The sequence below is a fragment of the Fundulus heteroclitus genome, unplaced genomic scaffold (genome assembly GCF_011125445.2).
Source record: "Fundulus heteroclitus isolate FHET01 unplaced genomic scaffold, MU-UCD_Fhet_4.1 scaffold_77, whole genome shotgun sequence".
Lineage (NCBI taxonomy): Eukaryota > Metazoa > Chordata > Actinopteri > Cyprinodontiformes > Fundulidae > Fundulus > Fundulus heteroclitus.
Window position 1 is genome coordinate 38,604 of NW_023397219.1, and position 21,094 is coordinate 59,697.

The following is a 21,094-nucleotide window of genomic DNA, read 5'->3' on the forward strand; positions in this document are numbered from 1 at the left end:
AAAAAATAGAGAGTTTGAACAACCCATGCTTAGACTCCACCATACTTAGTAAAACGCTACCCTTACTTTCAGGAAGAAAACACAACCTAAAGAAACCTCCAGTATGTCAGGGTTTTGTGGATTGAACCCGAATTCAGCCACACACAGAGCCACAATTAAGGAGTCTTTATTGCAGGGTTTGAGCAGTGGATGAAAAAACCAGGAAACTATACCATGCTGGAGCTGAAGTGTGAAGATGGCTGGAGCTGGACGGCTGAGCTGGTGAGGGAGCAGATGCTAGGCAGACGGCGGACGAGGAACACACATCGACTGAGGGCATCTGAAGGTTGAAGACGGACCAGCAGTGGGGAACAGACTGAGGGAGTTTATATAGGGGAGCTGGCAGGTGTATTGAGTCCAGGATAACTAGAGCAGCAGGTGAAACAGATCAGGCTTGGAGTGGGACTGAGCAGAGTGGAATGATCCGGAACTGTCCATGGTGAAGCCGGAGGAACTGATCCCTGACATCACCCCCCCCCTCAAGGTCGGATCCCAGACGACCAAAGAAAAATAGTCCAAACATCAAAATAACCCACTGAGGGTGGGCGGAGGGAGGCACAGGACGGAGGGAGAGAGTCCAACAAAAAACTACCCAACCAGGGCGAACGGCGAGAGGCTTTGATTGGCAGGCCAAAGGCGAAACAAGAGGAAGTTCAGGTGGTCGACCAGGGGGTTGACGGCCACGAAAAAGCTCTGGAAGCCACTGCGGAGAGCTGGAGACCACAAGCTGCGGCTTAGGAGAACTGAGAGCGCTGGGGTACTTGAGAGCGCTGGGGTACTTGAGAGCGCTGGGGTACTTGAGAGCGCTGGGGTACTTGAGAGCGCTGGGGTACTTGAGAGCGCTGGGGTACTTGAGAGCGCTGGGGTACTTGAGCGGTGGCTTGCTTCGGTGCGCCGGGAGGATGCTTGGCTGATGACTGGTGGCCAGGTGGGTCGGCGGAGGACGGCCCGGACGTGGCAGGCGGCGAAGCAGCAAGGTCTCTGGAGGCGGTCGTCGCGGAGGACGACCCCGGCGAGGCGCAGCCATCTGGCAGCAGAACGGCAGGATCTCCGGCTCTGAGCGTCGTGGTGGGCGACCCCGGCGAGGCAGGGCCAGGTGCGGGCGTCGCGGTGGGCGACCCCGGCGAGGCAGGGCCAGGTGCGGGCGTCGCGGAGGACGACCCCGGCGAGGCGCAGCCATCTGGCAGCGGAACGGCAGGATCTCCGGCTCTGAGCGTCGCGGTGGGCGACCCCGGCGAGGCAGGGCCAGGTGCGGGCGTCGCGGTGGGCGACCCCGGCGAGGCAGGGCCAGGTGCGGGCGTCGCGGTGGGCGACCCCGGCGAGGCAGGGCCAGGTGCGGGCGTCGCGGTGGGCGACCCCGGCGAGGCAGGGCCAGGTGCGGGCGTCGCGGTGGGCGACCCCGGCGAGGCAGGGCCAGGTGCGGGCGTCGCGGTGGGCGACCCCGGCGAGGCAGGGCCAGGTGCGGGCGTTGTGGCTGCCGTTCTCGGCAAAGCAGAGTGAGCGGCGGAGGAGCGGGCGTTGTGGCCGGCGGATCAGGTCTTTCGTCGGCCGGCGGAACAGGTCTTTCGTCGGCCGGCGGATCAGGTCTTTCGTCGGCCGGCGGATCAGGTCTTTCGTCGGCCGGCGGATCAGGTCTTTCGTCGGCCGGCGGATCAGGTCGACCCCCTGGGGGCTTTGGAGCTTTGACCAGAGGCGGGTCCCCCTGGACCCCCTCGCTGGACTCGGAAGCGTGGGCTGGAGGCGTGTCCCCCTGGACCCCCTCGCTGGACTCGGAAGCGTGGGCTGGAGGCGGGTCCCCCTGGACCCCCTCGCTGGACTCGGAAGCGTGGGCTGGAGGAGGGTCCCCCTGGACCCCCTCGCTGGACTCGGAAGCGTGGGCTGGAGGCGGGTCCCCCTGGACCCCCTCGCTGGACTCGGAAGCGTGGGCTGGAGGCGGGTCCCCCTGGACCCCCTCGCTGGACTGCGGGGCTTCGGCTGGAGGCGGCTCAGCAGGACCTTCAGAGGCTGGCGGCGGCTCAGCAGGACCTTCAGAGGCTGGCGGCGGCTCAGCAGGACCTTCAGAGGCTGGCGGCGGCTCAGCAGGACCTTCAGAGGCTGGCGGCGGCTCAGCAGGACCTTTAGTCGCTGGCGGCGGCTCAGCAGGACCTTTAGTCGCTGGCGGCGGTATAGGAACGTGCACCACGCAGGCTTGGGCCGTGGCGTGTGCCACAGGGACCCTTGAGACAGCCAGCTGCATAGGTTGAGGGCTTCTGTCGGCCGGCGGGGCTTTTCTCTCGTCGGCCGGCGGGGCTTTTCTCTCGTCGGCCGGCGGGGCTTTTCTCTCGTCGGCCGGCGGGGCTTTTCTCTCGTCGGCCGGCGGGGCTTTTCTCTCGTCGGCCGGCGGGGCTTTTCTCTCGTCGGCCGGCGGGGCTTTTCTCTCGTCGGCCGGCGGGGCTCTTTTCTCGTCGGCCGGCGGGGCTCTTTTCTCGTCGGCCGGCGTCGGCAAGATGTGCGCACCCACGCGGGCTTTGGCCGTGGCGTGCGCAGCAGGAACCTTAACTATAGCTGGCAGAGCGGAGCTTTCGGCGGCTGGCAGAGCGGAGCTTTCGGCGGCTGGCAGAGCGGAGCTTTCGGCGGCTGGCAGAGCGGAGCTTTCGGCGGCTGGCAGAGCGAAGCTTTCGGCGGATGCGCGCACACCCACGCAGGCTTGGGCCGTGGCGTGTGCGGTGGGAACCTCTGCGGTGGTTGGAGAGGCGGTGTGCACCCCGGCCTCGTAGGCTGTGGGAGTTTCATCAGGGGCGGACCAACATGGGAGAAGGTCGTCCCTGTCCCCGTAGAAAAAGTCCCACAGCTGATCTTCATGAAGGCGGGGTGCTCTAGCCAGACTATCCTGAGCGGCAGCATCTGCGCTCGGCCGACTCACCGGAGAAAGGGAGGTGACGTCGGCTGCAGTTGGTGCGGCTTCAGCGGGGATGTCAGGCTTGGCCTCAGGAGATTTTCTGTGCCGCCCAGTCCGGCGTCTGCGCCGGGAGGAGCCGGGCGGCGATGTAGAAACTGCTGCTGACGGTGAGGCATCAGGAGCTGCAGCAAAGACAGCAGCGGCGGAAGTTACAGCAGCGGCGGAGACAGCAGAGACTGGAGCTGCAGCAGCGGCGGAGACAGCAGAGACGGGAGGAGCAACGGTGGACAGGCAGGTGAGCTGTGGTCTGGGTGGAGGTGGCTCGTTGAGGAGCTGGGAATGCGCAGCCTGATAGTTCCACTCCAACTCCTCAAACAGCCCAGAGATTCCGAGGGTTGAGAGGAGCTGGATCTGGTCCTTGAAAATGTCCCGTGCGTGGTTGACGGCATTCAGCCGTTTCCAAGGCGGGCTGGCTGCGGCGATGGCATCCAGGCTTTCTCGGAGCTGGATACAGAAGAGCTCCGCTGTGGAGCTCAGGAAAGAGGTGAGCTCCGGGCTCTGTGTGGGTGACAGGTTCATTTGGCTGGTCCGTACTGTCAGGGTTTTGTGGATTGAACCCGAATTCAGCCACACACAGAGCCACAATTAAGGAGTCTTTATTGCAGGGTTTGAGCAGTGGATGAAAAAACCAGGAAACTATACCATGCTGGAGCTGAAGTGTGAAGATGGCTGGAGCTGGACGGCTGAGCTGGTGAGGGAGCAGATGCTAGGCAGACGGCGGACGAGGAACACACATCGACTGAGGGCATCTGAAGGTTGAAGACGGACCAGCAGTGGGGAACAGACTGAGGGAGTTTATATAGGGGAGCTGGCAGGTGTATTGAGTCCAGGATAACTAGAGCAGCAGGTGAAACAGATCAGGCTTGGAGTGGGACTGAGCAGAGTGGAATGATCCGGAACTGTCCATGGTGAAGCCGGAGGAACTGATCCCTGACACAGTATTTCCAATAAATACATTCAGAAAACTCCTACATAACAGCTTATTATATGATAAACCCATAGAAGAGGTAGTAGGTGAGTAGCTCTGCAGGAAATGAGCACCACAGAAACAAGTTTTATTTAAAAGATTAAATACAATCACATCTGACATTGGCTCGAGGTATTTGTTGAGATCTGTGTTTGCTATAAATGTAGTTGTTTTTGGAATGAACTTGCGCATCCTAATTCACACTAATTTCCGGTTGGTGGCGGTAATGTACTAAGCTGTTCATTTGCAACCGCCATGAAAACATCAAGACAACGAAGAAGAGGACCCATAACATATTTTAGAATTATTTAGAATGTAATAAATATACTCAAGAAAGAGAGATGTTGTGTAGAGAATTAGGCAGGAATAAAAATAAATTAGAAACAAGGGAATTGTTTGAGAGGTCATCTGGGGATGTAGCTTTTGGTAGTATTTTTAGTTTTCTAAGAAGAACGGGTGTTTAGAGAGAATCTAATAGATTGTCTGATCCATACTCCATTCTGGAAGGTGGCGGTAATGCACCTATAAGTTGTTTGCCAACCGCCAATAAAAAAAGAGAAGAAGAAGAAGAAGAAGAAGAAGACCCACACAACGGCACATGGTGGTGAAAAAGCCGTGCTCGCTATTCCGAGGAGACCAGCTGTTCAACAGACTTCATCTTCGCAGCAGAGGAAGGTCAGACCAAAAGTTGGGTATGAAAAACACGAATAACTTTCTAGACAATAGGGGGTTTTCACTGACGTCACTGGCCAACTTCCGGTCCGCCATATTGGGTGGTTCACTTCCTTATCTCTAGTTGTCCTACACGTATTATCGTATCGCGAATGGATAAGTACGCCAGCGGGCTAGAGCGACCAGATAAGGACGTATACCTGAGGAAATGTTCCGTGATCGACCATATGGACCCGTATGCCCTCCACGGTGCCTTGTTTAGCCGTAATCCAGATGCATTACCTGGTGTTCGGTGAAAACCCTCTGCACACTCTTGAGGAAATGAGAGCTTACAAGGGTCTAGAGGCTCACAACCAGTTCACATCTGGTTATGTACATCAAGGAAATCGCCATCATACGTGGACGGGTGAGTTTTAATAAGATGGTAAAAATGTAAACAATCCGACGCAAATGTATCGCATGCTTCTACGGTGGCTGACGGCCGGCGGCCGGCGGTGCGCGAAGGCGCTTGGCTGCAGGGCCGATCGACGCCGCTCGCGGCTTTAATTATTTAAGCAGAACAATGACCAGTGCAAAATTAAGTTGTATTTACCGTATTGGCGCCGGTAGGAGCTGCAGATCATAAAGCCAGCAAACAGTGGGAACACAGTAACTCGTTCAAAGGTAAGCTGTGCTCAGACGAGCTCTGGCACATGCTAGTTTAGTAGCTGCTAACCGTTAGCGCTAACAACCACTCGCGCATGTAATGTACTTTTAACTTGCTGCTATGTGTTTCAAAGGTTTAGGACACACTCTCATTGACATCGGGATACTGTGGAAAGTTATGTTCGGTCGACTTACAGCCGCGATCCAAGCGAGCCGACGACTCTTTGTTTTCTCTGTAACTCGTTCAAAGGTAAGCTGCGCTCAGACGGGCTCTGGCACATGCTAACCGTTAGCGCTAACAACCACTCACGCATGTAATGTACTTTTAACTAGCTGCTATGTGTTTCAAACGTTTAGAACACACTCTCATTGAGATCGGGATACTGTGGAAAGTTATGTTCGGTCGACTTACAGCCGCGATCCAAGCGAGCCGACGACTCTTTGTTATCACTAACAGTTGTTCTCTGTGGTTGCGCCTCCAGGCAGGAAAGCGGTGGAAAATTATTCTGTTTCTATGTTTTTCCCATGGCGATCATGTGTTGCGCTGTTACAGCCCACAATACAGCAACGGTTTACCATGGTTGAAATCAAGTTAAGGTGAAATTAATCAAATTAAAACACGGCTGAGAGAGGGAGTATAGTACGCGGTAGTTATAGGCAGTAGAGGCGGTGGAGGCAGTCAACACGGCAGCCGCGGAAAGTAATAAGTCATAACGCCCAAGCCCTATTATTAATATATTCTTCTTACATGTTTTAAATACTTAACAGTTAATGACCTGTGACAAAGTGAGCACCGCAGACTCTGGCGTATTCCAGCTTAACACCGTCCAAATCGGACCTGGATATCCGTGTCAGCCATAGGTGACGGCGTTGTTCAGATAGCTGTTTTGTTTTTTCACACTGATTCACTATTACGGCTGGTAGGCGATAGAAAGAGCGTTGATCTCCACCTCCACGGGCCGTGCAACCAACCATTAAACACGTTTTCCCCATTGTTCACTTCCAATACTGCCTAAGGCGTCATACAATGCAGGTCAACGGTGCGAAACGACTGCCACCCAATATGGCGGACGCGCTGAGTAGTCACGTGAGCGTGACGTCAGCTGAAAACCCCCTATTGTTATTTTATTTGATGATTAAAGGTGAGGTAAATATTTGTGTTTTAATTCACGTCGTATAAAAAAGCCGAATTACCAGTTAGCTTAGGCAGTTACAAAAAACAAGGATACATAAATGTATTTAAAAAGTTGTGGCTAAAATTATAACTTTTTTATTTTATTCGTTTTTTTTGCTTACTGAAAGCACGATAGGAGTATGGTTTGCAGTAGTATGGCGTTGTACAGACATGTTTTTGAAGGGTGTTGCTAACTGGCTAGAGCAGGATGTATCGGGTGGCATATTAAGACTTGTGCTGCTTTTCCGGGCTTAGTCACTATTTGTAAAATTCAATGGCATAGCACAATCTTTATCGGCTTCGAGGTACTGTGGCTGGAGTGGTTGTCTTATCAATTTCTCACATGCCAATCACTGCGACACGCTCGCGCTCTCTACCTGATATGTACCATCGGCTTCTTTGCGCATGCGCAAACAGAATAACTTCCAGGTCGCCGTTGAATGTGCTTTATTAGTTTTAAAAGGACCAGAAAGTATTCCCATCATTTCCTACAGAAGTATATTGTCCCCAGAGAGCTCACAGTCTGCGCACAGCACGCCCAATTATGTGGGAGCTGTAACTTTGTGTTTTGTGTTTGTGTGTTTTTTTTTTTTTTTTTTTATCAGTAGAGCACACAGAGAACCGACTTTAGCATAACAACCGCGTTAGGCTATTACTACTTCTTCTGCGCTGAGACCTCAGCAGGGCAAAAACAAAACAAAGCGCCAATCTCCACCTAGTGGTCGGAGGCATTGACGCACTATACTTCACTGGAGCCTTCACACTCCAGCCCGGGGGGTGAATTTTTAATGTCATAATTTTAACATTACGCTAGGTTAGTGTTCACATTTATTTTCATTTTGGTTTAGTAAAGTATTATTGAATTAAACAGAAATAGCAGCTGTAGATATTCTCAGGTGTCCATATTTTCAACCCTGGATCTGTTTGGGTTTTCTGCTCCACAGCATGTTTGTGAAAACAAATGTCTCAACATTCAGGGAGAGGCTTTGGTCCTTAAGGCCGCCATTAACTCCTTTTACTTTATCAATTTGCAGTTAATTGTTAATACAATGATACTAGTATCAATATAATGCATAACTACACAGTCATCAAATTCAGTTAACAGCTAAAAAATGTTTTTAATACCAGAGATTTAATTTGAGATCAAATTGAAAATAATCTATTCTAAATCCTGAGAATTGGAATCAAATTTATTCTTGAAATTTGAATCAACCTTCCCTACTGACTTCCAAAGAGCCCATAATGTTTTGGATAGATCTCAATCAGTCTTTGCACATCTTTCATAAAGCAGGCCTGCTTCATGATCGTCATGATATCAACACCATGCTTTGGTTAAGCAGTAAACAACTTATAACTCATTCGGAAGTGTTTATGAATTAAGAGTGGGCAAGAAAAACTGTTTCTTGCCAAATAGTGAACCTAATTAGTTCAACTATGTAATCATTCCAGAATTGCTTATATTAAACATTTCAGACTAAGATACTGCCTTGTAAGTAAAGCCAGTCAGTTTTGTCTCTTTTTAAGTCATGCTAAATCTTATTTGTGTGCAACTTTCTCTGCCAGGGAGTAACAAGAGGAGGGTGGAAACCCAGATGATGATGATCTTCTGGAATGACTGGCTGATGGAGGCGGATGGTATGTCATAACTACTGTATGAAAGACTTAAAGGAGCTTTAAGTAACTTAATGGTTAAAACCCAAACAACACATACACTATGCCTTTCACGGAGACTAGCCATTAACTCAACAGTTGATTGGTGCTGTAAAACTGCACTGAATTTTTACTTCCACAATACAGGTATAAGATGTTTTATTCTGTTCTAAATCTGGTCTGCTTCTTTTGCTGGTTTCCATGTTTGCAGGCTGCTGCTCTTTCGCCAAAATAAAATACCAAATGCTGCGCACTATTTTGGGAATTCTCAAATGATTGGCTCAGGAACCAGGAAGTAAGTACAAGCTACAGTCTGAACCAAAGTAGTTCTGGATCGTACCTCTAGGTTTGAAAAGAGAAAAAATTTACAAAGACATTGATGGAGAGGACCAAACGTTTATAGGGAATGTTACTTCCATCCCGGATGACAAATGAGAATGATTTATTTATTTAACTGTAAATGTCTTACTAATAGTTATATACGTTGCGTTTTGCATTACAGTGTATCTCCCTTGAAAAAGAAGGCGATTATTCACAGGAAGCTGGCTCCCTGGTTTAATTTAGACCTGCGTTCTTTTTGGGGAAAAAATGTTAGGAAATTGAAGAGAAAATGGAGCTCTACACACCATGAGGAATCCTACCTGGGGTCCGTTCTTCGTACGTCGCTAACTTAGTTAGCAGGATTTCATTGTTGACGATTTGGCATGATCTTGGATCGTTTGGTTCTTCGAAAGACATCCTGCACTTGTTGTCATAGCAACAAGTGCGCCAGCTTGAGCCTGCTCCAGAGCAGGCTTATTTCATGTAAACAAGATTAGATCACGGCTGTATAAGCGGAGGAGATGGGAAGTCTGTGGTAGCCATGTCCATTTTTACGACAGCAACCTGTTGCGGAAGGTGCAAGATTAGTTTGCTGACTTTTTTCGAATTAATCGCGTATTGCGCAATAGACAGGATCCTTTAGAGCAGCGCGACAAAGTAGATATTTTTCTTGGTGGCTGTTCTAAACAGACACACACATCATTTAACAGTGGCTTTTAAAGAGGAAAAAGTGGAGTTGGAGCCATATATCTAAAATTTTAAGTTATTTGTATGATGGTTTGCTTTTTATTTTTATCATATTCAGTAAGAAGATTTGTTCGGGCCATTTTATTGTGAAGTTTAGTTTACTTTGAAAGGCTTGCTTCCTGTCGAGCCGTATATTGTATTAGAAAAAACTATGGTTGGATTATCTAGACACGGAGCAATACAGTTTTACCGTGTACACTGTGGATGACTTGGAAAAGGAAGATTTTCATTTTTTATGGATAAAGATTGTTTTTTTTTTTTTTTTTTTTTTGTTAAAATTCCCAGTTTGCACATGTCCTTTACTTCCCGTATCTAAGGAATGACACTGAAATTTGGATCTCTTGACATAACAAGTGCCTTTTTAAAATACAGTATAATAATTAAAGGCTACCATTTTGTAGAATATTCTTGTATTTCACTTTTACTTGTCCCCATGTTCTAGTGGGTCCCGTGGAGGCTCTGACATAAAAGAACAAAGTAAATATGAGATTATTAAAATGCAAAAATTAATACTGTAGAAAGTGATAGAAACATCTACCAAGGACAGTATTTACACATTAATTTGTCTGCTGCTTTTTGCCAGCCCTCTCTCCTGGCTTTAACAGATTTTGAGGTGTTTTAATTATTGACTCAAATTCGGCATAACCTTCCATTAAAAGCTCTTGTTCTGCTTGGGAGAAAAACTGTGGCCGTTCTTTGGCAATGCTGAACAGCCAATAGCAGCGTTGCTAATCAATGTTTCTACTATCGATACATTTCCCCTTTTAAACAAACGCAGTTGTCTCAGATAACTCAATCCAGCCATACTAATCATAAACAACAGGTGTGTTCGAATAACCCAATTAGCCGGATCATGATTAGCCGGATGAAATCATCTTGGATGTCTCATTTGATCTTGGATGTTTTAAGCAACGTACGAAGAACGGACCCCAGATCTAGAAAAACAGTCTACTGTTGTATAAACAGACCCTTCACTGAGTTAGAGCAGCATATTTTTAATCATTAATTGAGGGGATTAAAAAATAATCCTAGATTTGTCTTCATTAAAGTTGCCAAATTTACGGAGTCATAGCTCTGTCAATCCATCCATTCCCTTAGCTCTTAGCAGTAATCACTTTATGGGATTCTTCATTAATAAAATTGATTCCATTAAAAATAAAATCATTGGCATCCTCCCAAACATGATTACCTTGTCCTCAGTAAGTGAAGCAGCGTTGGAGGAATCTTTAGAACCTGCGTGGTGTTTGAACTGTTTAGAATTTTAGCTTCATCTAAACCTTCTACCTGTACAGTGCAGACCAAAAGTTTGGACACACCTTCTCATTCAAAGAGTTCTCTTTATTTTCATGACTATGGAAATTGAAGATTCACATTAAAGGCATCAAAACTACAAATTAACACATGTAGAAATATATACTTAACAAAAAAGTGTGAAACAACAGAAAATATGCTTTTTATTTTTATCTTATTCAGTAAGAAGATTTGTTCAGGCCATATTATTATGAAGTTTAGTTTACTTTGAAAGGTTTATCTCAGATAACTCAATCCAGCCATACTAATCATAAACAGGTGTGTTCGAAGAACCCAATTAGCTGGATCATGATTAGCCGGATGAAATCATCTTGGATGTGTCATTTGATCTTGGATGTTTTAAGCAGCGTACGAAGAACTTAAGACCCCTGGTCTCTAATCTAAGATGCTGTTAACCTGCGATTTCTGAGGCTGGTGACTCGGATGAACTTATCCTCCACAGCAGAGGTGACTCTTGGTCTTCCTTTCCTGGGCCGCTCCTCCTGTGACCCAGTTTCTTTGTAGCGCTTGATGGTTTTTGGAACTGCATTTGGGGACACTTTCAAAGTTTTCCCAATTTTTCGGACTGACTGACCTTCATTTCTTAAAGTAATGATGGCCACTCGTTTTTCTTTACTTAGCTGCTTTTTTCTTGCCATAATACAAATTCTAACAGTCGATTCAGTAGGACTATCAGCTGTGTGTCCACCTGACTTCTGCACAACACAACTGATGGTCCCAACCCCATTTATAAGGCAAGAAATCCCACTTTTTAAACCTGACAGGGGACACCTGTGAAGTGAAGACCATTTCAGGTGACTACCTCTTGAAGCTCATCAAGAGAATGCCAAGAGTGTGCGAAGCAGTAATCAAAGCAAAAGGGTGGTAACTTTAAGAACCTAGAATATAAGACATATTTTCAGTTGTTTCACACTTTTTTAAGTATATAATTCCACATGTTTTAATTCATAGTTTTGATGCCTTCAGTGTGAATCTACAATTTTCATAGTCATGAAAATAAAGAAAACTCTTTGAATGAGAAGGTGGGTCCAAACTTTTGGTCTGTACTGTATGTTAGACCCAATCCCAACCAAATTATTTAAGGAGGTATTCCCTTTGATCAGTGGCCCTATTTTGGACATGATTAATCTATCCTTGGTGAATGGATATGTACCACAGGCTTTTAAAATAGCTGTTATTGATCATAATATTCTCCTACAAAGACTTGAACATACTGTAGGGATTAAGGGGAAAGCATTTGGCTAGTTTAAATCCTATCTGTCGGACAGATTCCAGTTTGTTCATGTTAATAATAAATCTTCAAACTCTAGGGTCACTTGAGGAGTACCACAGGGACAGAAGTTGTAATCTTTGGACCAGAGTCCTCAAAAAATAAAGTTCTTAATCAATCACTTAATCTGGATGGCATTAACTTGGCCTCTGGTAATAAAGTTAAAAATCTTGGTGTTGTTTTCGACCAAGACATGTCATTTAAATCCCATATTAAACAGGTTTCCAGAGTTTGCTTTTTTCACCTCAGGAATATCGCCAAAATTAGAAACATTCTGTCCAGGGGTGATGCTGAAAAACTAGTGTGTGTGCAAAACTCTGAGTTCTAAAATTAAATACAAGACGCATGGTGGTGCTCATTTTAATAGCTTTGAAACTCAACTTTGCAGCTAAAGGAGGCGTTGGTGTCGAGGACTCTTATTTTGAAATCTCAGTTGAACCGGAAGTAGCGTGTACGTAGTTTTATCATGACCGCATCGATCAGTAAGTGGAGAACCAAGGTGTTTGTCGGAGCTTATTGGGAACAATGAGGGAGTTATTACTGTTGTGACATTAAAGATTTAAAAAGTAAATGTGAATAAAATAAAGGTAACCGCACAGGCTGACGGCAGCAGGAACCCATCCAACTGTAAAAGCAGTGCATGACGACGTCAGGTGACAACACGGCCCGATAACGGGGAGAAAGGCAGGTTGTAACGACAGGTTGTAACAGCAGAGGAGATGACAGGAATAACAGCACAGGGAGATGATGGTGAAGACGACAGGTTGTAACAGCAGAGGGTAATGACGGTGAAGACAACAGGTTGTAACAGCAGAGGAAACTACAGCAAACCGAGATCACGTGATTACAGGTTCAACAACGAGATCAAACAACATAAAGTGAAGAAGAAAGGCCAACTGGTTTCCTTATATAGGACATTTTTGACCAATCTGTATAATCTGACCCAATCTGTATAATATGATTGAACTTGACTTTGTAAAGTGCCTTGAGATGACATGTTTCATGATTTGGCGCTATATAAATAAAATTGAATTGAATTGAATTGAATGTACTTGATCCCTCATGTAGACACAATACATATGCTCACAGCACATAGACACGACATAAGCAGCTTCCATTACATAAACACAATACATACACACCTTACATAGACACATACATGGACACATGAACACGTCAGACGACGCATAAACATAATTTATGCAGCTTCCATTACATAAGCAGGATACATATACACCTTACATAGACACATACATGGACACATGAACATGTCAGAAGACGCATAAACATAATTTTGGCACTAATGGAACCCCATACAAACCGAGATCACGTGATTACAGGTTCAACAACGAGCTCAAACAACATAAAGTGAAGAAGAAATGCCATGCACTTGATCCCTCATGTAGACACAATACATAAGCTCACAGCATATGGACACGACATATGCAGCTTCCATTACATAAGCACGTTACATATACACCTTACATAGACACATACATGAACACGTCAGAAGACGCATAAACATAATTTATGCAGCTTCCATTACATAAGCAGGATACATATACACCTTACATAGACACATACATGGACACATGAACATGTCAGAAGACGCATAAACATAATTTATGCAGCTTCCATTACATAAGCAGGATACATATACACCTTACATAGACACATACATGGACACATGAACACGTCAGAAGACGCATAAACATAATTTTGGCACTAATGGAACCCCATATAGATTGGAGTGTACCGTTGATTGATGGGTTGGGCAGACGCCTTTATGGTTGGGCAGGTTGCGCTGTGCGTCTTTGTTCTGAGCCTCGTTTCAGAAAAAACAGCTGATCTACCCTGAGTAGAAAGCTGCTACTCTGAGCAGCTCTTCCTCCCTTTGTCATTCTCAGCATGTCCGTTTTCAGAACAGATGATATTAGTCAGGTAACTAAACACAGTGCCCGACCGACCTTTGAACGTGAGCTTTAAAAAATTCCTGGAACACAAATAACGTGATTCACCATGGCAATGACAGGAAATAAGTTTGGAACTGCGCATGTCCTGCGAGTAGAATTAGAAATATTTAAAGAAGGCATATGGACAATATTAAACCATAAGAAACAATGCCGTTGCTGCTGAAAACCGCAAGAGAAAATTGTTGAAAAAGTCAATGCATGCGCGATATGAAAGTTATGTGATGGAGAATTAAAGCTGCTTTCACCACACTTCACTGTTCAACACAAAAGGGGGAGTATGTGTGTGTGTGTGTGTTGTTTTTATTTTTTTAACTGAACATCTATTAAAATACATGACGGTAACGGAGCCACCGGAATTTGTAGGTCCAGCTAAAGCTAAAGCTTAGAGCTAATCTATTGATACGAGACGTTCATCAACATTAAAAGCCTTCATACAAATGTCACAATTTTTGATTTTTACCTACATCTTATTGTAACTGTGCTGATAGCCGTGTCCCTCACAAATCTGATCAATTTATTCTCATACAGTTTATTACAAATGATTAGAACTGTCAAAGTTTAATGCAGCTAAATAAATAACATCAGTCCAGCTGTACTGGGCTGTCAATACTGCAAACGTTTTGTTTGAATACTCAATAACGTATAGTTAATTTACAGTACAGTATAATAAGGTTTAAAGTATAATTCACTTGAAGAACAATACCAGCGTAATTATACAGAACAGTCATTTTGCCTGTTGACATACCAGAAATATGCTTTACATGTCATTTTGTTCTAGGGAGCAGAGAGCATACAGAGGAGTTGATAAAATTCCGTGGGCAGAATGAACACCTCTTTACCGGGGCCAAAAATACTGCCACAGTCGGATGGAGGTAAGAGTTGAGACATAATTCCATATACATGTTGCATTTGTATGTAAAATTCACACACGTTCAAAGAAGTCCTGTTCAAACACCAACAAACAAATATAATCTTTTGATCACATCAAATGATCCCCAGATGTCACTTATTTTTAATCTTATAGTTGTGATAGTAGGGATCCTTCTGTGTTTATATCTTCTCGTTTCTCTTGTTTAGAACAATCCTGCAAAAAACGGGCCTGGAGGATGAAGTTGAGCCAAAATATACATATATATATAAAACACTCCTTTTTTCTAGCTTCAAAGAAACACTACAGAAAATTGCATCTGTTGACACAAATTGTTTTCCTCTACTTTAGGAATGCAAAGATCCAGGGACAGGGCAGGGGGTCAGTGGGAAGCCTACTGCTGCCACCTGGCCATGGTTTATCCTCAGGTTCTGTGTTGCTGTTATTGTTGAATTAAATTATTAAATTGTTTATAAAAGTTATTGTTGTCTGTGTGTTCTTAAAGTCTTTTAACCTTTTACATCATCTGTTTCATCACTTCTTTACCATTTAAGTAAACTTAGAACAACTTCTCAGTGATAACATCAATTTATTTTTAGAGAAACAAGTATTTACAATAAACTATCAAAAACATTTTAACTACATTAGATTTTAAAAGTAACTACTACAACTATTTACAGAAGATATAAAATAAATATAACTAAAGAACATATATATATATATATATATATATATATATATATATATATATATATATATATATATATATATATTAGGGCTGGGCAACGATTAAAATATTTAATCGCGATTAATCGCCCTGATTAATCGCGATTAATCGCGATTAATATATATATATATATATATATATATATATATATATATATAATTTTGACTGAGCAGGAGTCCCTGGTGGTGCTGCTGGACTGGATGGGATGCCACACAGATGACCTTGGAGTCTTCTGACTGCGAGTGGAACATCATCTGGGGGGTGGGGGATGCATCTCTCAACTGTTCACCACATCGTCCATCAGGGTTTGCTGGGCTGACCCAATCGACGCCTGCCATGTTCCTAAAAATGTTTAAGAAGACGCAGAAAATGACTTTACTACAACTGTTTTCATAACCCTTACATGAGAAAAGCTAAAAAGTGATTATACTTGCCATCTAAATGTAATCGTGGTTGGGTAGAACCTCCTCCAGGCACCACTGACTGCCTCCAACACGTTCTCCCCCTCCTCATCCTCTGCCATGTCATCCTGCACTTCATCGTCTGGGGCCATGATGTCACCGGCTCCCAGGCAGATGTTGTGCATTTAAGTTGATGCAGCAGTACATCGGCCTTGTCTGGATAGAGACATGAAGATTAAAAACAACAGGATTAGATGATAGCAATTTCATTTTATCTGATATAATTCTAGTGAATGTTAACCCCTTAACGCCTGGTGTTGCTAATTTGTGACCAAACAATTCTGGCCTTTACTTATTTTACTTCATCTAGAGCCAGTATTTAACTTTTTTTTTTAACGTTTTTATATTTAGATTTATTTTTCCTGTATTATTTTTCCGTTATATAATTACAAATAAAATCAGGCAGTAAGGGGATAACAATTTAGACAAATAATGATTTATTTCTCAATATTAGTTTGGCTTCTCAACACAACATTAGTGATAATGAAAGTAGTGATTTAAGTCAGTTATTTACAGGGTTTGTACACATTTAACTATTCAATTCAAATTACTAAAGTTACAAACATAAGCCTTACAAATAAATATAACATTTTATATTTAAACATATTCGTCAATCTGCTGACAAGCGTTTGTTTAATAACTGGTGTATTATGATCATTAGCAGGCCCCTGTGGGTGAAAATAATAGCAGGTAAATGTTACCTCTCCATTGCGCTCCTCCAGCCTGAGAAAAATTCGTTGCCGGCTTTACTGCTGCCGAAGTCGTCTAAGCCGACTCTCCTCCTCCAATAACAAGTAAATAAAAAATAAATTCAATATCGGCTAGATCTTGCCGATAGACCGTCCCATTTACCAACGGCTGAGGATCCTCCGGAGCATCCTCCGATGGCTGGGTCCTCCTAAGGCTGTGTAGGCTGGGTCCTTCGAAGGACGCAGCCGCCGAATTGAGACACAGCTTGTGTCAGCCTTCCATAAGATTCAAGTCTGGGTCAGCACTCCATTAGAGCCCAGACTGAGTTAGCTGTCCATTAGAACACAGTTTGGGTCCGCGCTCCATTAGAACCCAGTCTGTTTCAGCTCTCCATTAGAATCCACTCATGGTCAGCCTCCTATTAGAGCCGACCCTGGGTAAGCTCTCCATTAGAAACAAGTCTGGTTCCTCACTCCATTAGAACCCAGTCTGGGTCAGTGCTCCATTAGTACCCAGTCTTGGTCATTGCTCCATTAAAACCTATTCTTGGTTAGCCTCCCATTAGAACCCAGTCTGTGTCAGCGCTCCATTAGAACCCACTCGGGGTCAGCCTTCCATAAGAACCCAGTCTTGGTCTGCGCTCCATTAGAACCCATTCTGGCTCAACCTCCCAGTAGAACAAACTCTGGGTCATTGCTCCATTAGAACCCAGTCTAGGTCAGCACTCCATTAGAACCAACTCTTGGTCAGCCTCCCATTAGAGACAACCCTGGGTAAGTTCTCAATGAGAAACAAGTCTGGTTCGTCACTCCGTTAGAACCCAGTCATGGTCAGCGCTCCATTAAAACCCGGTCTGGGTCAGCTGTCCATCAGAACCCAGTCTGGGTCGGCGCACCATTAAAACCGAATCTGGGTCAGCTTTTCATTAGAACCCACTGTGGGTCAGCACTCCATTAGAACCAAGTCTGTTTCAGTGCTCCATTAGAACCCACTCATGGTCAGCCTCCCATTAGAGCTGACCCTAGGTAAGCTCTCCATTAGAAACAAGTCTGGTTCATCACTCCATTAGAACCCAGTGTTGGTCAGCGCTCCATTAGAACCCAGTGTGGGTCAGCGCTGTATTATAACCTAATCTGTATCATTCTCCCATTTGACCGACTGTGGTTCAGCGCTCTAATAGAACCCACTCTGGGTCATGGCTCCATTAGAAACCAGTCCATTTCAGCACTCCATTAGAACCCATTCACGGCCACCCTCCCATTAAAACCTACTCTGGGTAACCTCTCCATTAGAAACAAGTCTGATTCTGCGGTCCATTAGAATCCATTCTTGCCCACCCTCCCATTATAACTGACTCTGGGTCAGTGCTCCATTAGAACCCACCCTGGGTCAATGCTCCATTAAAGCCCATTCTTGTCTCCAGGAAATTACAAGAAGTTATTACTGAAATAGAGAAATGGGCGTTGCAATGGGGATTTAAGTTTTCAGTTGAAAAAACAAAAGTAATGATATTTATTCAGAAAAAAATAAACAAGGAAATAAAATAAAAATTATATAACCAAGAATTAGAGCAAGTAAAGTGTATACAATTTTTAGGACTATGGTTTGATGAAAAACTAAAATGGAGTATACATATTCAAAAAGTTGTTGATAAATGTAAGAAAATCTTAAGTATTTTGAGACGCTTGGCTGACAGTGACTGGGGAGCAGATAGGCAATCGTTAAAACAGATTTATACAGGTATGATAAGATCTAACATAGACTGGTTGTATAGTTTACGGTTCAGCAGCTAAAACACATCTGACTATAATGTCTAATACATTATCCAACATCAGGCATTATGATTATGTACAGGAGCATTTAAAACCACATCAACAGCAGCAATAGAAGTAGAAATGGGAGAAATGCCGTTAGATTTATGAAGAACAAAACTACAAATAAATTATTGGTTGAATTTAAAGGGTAATAATTTAGATAATCCAACTTGGGAAAATTTAAATCCATGTTGGGAAAAAGAAAAGAAAGAAATGAGAAGTTTTGGAAGGGCAATTGAAAATAAAATAAAGTAATTTAAAATAAATGATTTAGAAATTACTCAAACAACACCAATATCAATTATACCACCATGGATTTTACCAGAAGCGACAGTAGATATGGAAATAATGGAAAAGAAACAAGAGAAATCTTACATTGTAGATAGTTATTCAGTACAGTTACATTTAAACAATTATTATCAATATAATATCAAACTCGGGCGTGGGAAGAGTTCGGAGAGACCATGGAGAAAGACTTCAGTACGGCTTCGAAGCGATTCTGGTCCACTATCCGGCATCTCAGGAGGGGGGAGCAGTGCAGTACCAACACTGTTTATAGTGGGGGTGGTGTGCTGCGGACCTCAACTTGGGACGTAGTGCGTCGGTGGGCGGAATACTTTGTAGACCTCCTTAATCCCACCAACACGTCTTCCATTGCAGAAGCAGAGCCTGAGGACTCTGGGTCGGGTTCTCCCATCTCTGGTGCTGAGGTCGCCGAGGTTGTTAAAAAGCTCCTTGGTGGCAAGGCCCCAGGGGTGGATGAGATTCGCCCTGAGTACCTTAAGGCTCTGGATGTTGTGGGGCTGTGTTGGTTAACGCGGCTCTGCAGCATTGCATGGATATCGGGGGCAGTTCCCCTGGATTGGCAGACTGGGGTAGTGGTCCCCCTATTTAAGAAGGGGGATTGGAGGGTGTGTTCCAACTACAGAGGAATCACACTCTTAAGCCTCCCTGGTAAGGTCTATTCCAGGGTTCTGGAGAGGAGCGTACGTCGTATAGTGGAATCTCGGATTCAGGAAGTGTAGTTTTCGTCCTGGCCGTGGAACACTGGATCAGTTCTACACCCTCAGCAGGATCCTGGAGGGGGCATGGGAGTTTGCCCAACCAGTCTACATGTGTTTTGTGGATCTGGAGAAGGCATTCGACCGTGTCCACGAGGGATACTGTGGAGGGTACTCTGGGAGTATGGAGTACCAGGCCCTTTAATAAGGGCTGTCAGGTCTCTGTATGACCGGTGTCAGAGTATGGTCCGCACTGCCGCCAGTAAGTCGGACTCGTTTCTGGTGAGAGTTGGACTCTGCTAAGGTTACCCTTTGTCCCTGATTCTGTTCATAACTTTAATGGACAGAATTTCTAGGCACAGCCAAGGTGTTGAGGGAATCCGTTTTGGGGAGTATGTGCTGCCCCTAGTGGAGGAGTTCAAGTATCTTGGGGTCTTGTTCACGAATGAGGGGAAGATGGAGCGGGAGATCAACAGGCGGATTGGTGCAGCGTCAGCTGTGAAGCAGGTGCTGTACCGATCGTTGTGGTGAAGAGAGAGCTGAGCCAAAAGGCAAAGCTCTCGATTTACCAGTCGATCTAGTAATAGTAATATCATCTTTATTGTCATTGAAATTCCAAAAAAAGTGAAAAACAAAGCAACTGGACTTGTTTTCCGTAATTGAAGACGTTTCGCTTCCTCTCCCGGAAGCTTTCCCAATTCAAAAAGTCTAGAGTGATGTGGAGTAACAAGCTTTATACCATTGTCTAACAAAGGCCTTGCAATGGCTTAGATAACATGCAAATTCAATCAAAACAGGTCCACCCTTTAGTAATGGGCGGTTGTTAAAGCCATTAAGACAGCAGATTGGACCGAAACTGGTCCACTTCTCTGTAACGAGGAGTCGTTAGGGTTGTTATTGGCTTGGCTTAAAGGAACAATGTTTTGATCACCCAAATGAGGGTGAGAGTTAAGGTGATGACTGGCCGGAATTAATCCTAAAGCTGTGTTGTAAGTTTTTGAGAGTTGGAACCTAAGGCCTCCTCCTCTGTTTAGGGTTGGGCTTTTTTTCTTAACGTGGATGGCTTCCTTCACACCCCTTTCAAACCAAGTGAGGTATTCGATTCCCCTGACCGGGAATCGAACCCAGGCCTCAGCGGTGAAAGCACTGAATCCTGACCACTAGACCATCAGGGATGTGACGGTCTAGTAGACGTAGATCCAGGAACGTAGATCCCTGTGTAGATCAGGGATCTACGTTCCTACCCTCATCTATGGTCACGAGCTTTGGGTCGTGACCGAAAGAACGAGATCCCGGATACAAGCGGCCGAAATTAGTTTTCTCCATAGTGTGTCTGGGCTGGCCTGGGAACGCCTTGGGATTCCCCCGTAGGAGCTGGCCCAAGTGGCTGGGGAGAGAGACGTCTGGGCTTCCCTACTGAAGCTGCTACCCCCGCGAACCGACCCCGGATAAGTGGAAGACGGACGGACGGATTATCAATATATTCAAATTTATACAGATGCATCAAAAATAAATGGAAAAATAGCAATAGCATTTGTAGTACCAGAATTCAATATAAGAATGGGAAAAAGAATTACAGATGGAATATCAGTACACAGGAGAAATGTTGGCAATATTATTAGCTTTACAATGGGTATAAGACATAAAACCATTAAAAACTGTAATTTGTTCAGATTCAATCAGAATCAGAATCAAGTTTATTGCCAAATAGGTTTCCACTTACAAGGAATTTGACTTGGTGTTGATGGTGCAGACAAAAAATAAAATAAAATGGGTATATATACAGAAGCTATATACACTCAGTAAACTGTGCATTAATGTGTAGC

The 21,094-nt window shown here is 44.7% G+C and overlaps 1 long non-coding RNA gene and 1 other non-coding gene across 5 annotated transcripts; one reads left to right on the forward strand and one right to left on the reverse strand.

The window, feature by feature from the left end:
* Nucleotides 1-4,454: 4,454 nt before the first annotated feature.
* LOC118561967 lies at nucleotides 4,455-15,055 on the forward strand. Of its 4 annotated transcripts, XR_004930402.1 has the most exons (6): nucleotides 4,455-4,636; nucleotides 7,999-8,070; nucleotides 8,297-8,380; nucleotides 14,486-14,579; nucleotides 14,785-14,818; nucleotides 14,927-15,055. It is a non-coding gene; the product is annotated as an uncharacterized LOC118561967 (long non-coding RNA). The 4 variants fall into 4 exon arrangements; XR_004930401.1 differs by lacking the exon at nucleotides 14,785-14,818 and having other exon boundaries at nucleotides 4,459-4,636; XR_004930403.1 differs by lacking the exons at nucleotides 14,486-14,579; nucleotides 14,785-14,818; nucleotides 14,927-15,055 and adding an exon at nucleotides 8,588-8,606 and having other exon boundaries at nucleotides 4,474-4,636.
* A 5,315-nt stretch (nucleotides 15,056-20,370) lies between these two features.
* On the reverse strand, nucleotides 20,371-20,443 carry trnae-uuc. Its single transcript has one exon. It is a non-coding gene; the product is annotated as a tRNA-Glu (tRNA).
* Between the last annotated feature and the right edge of the window lie 651 nt (nucleotides 20,444-21,094).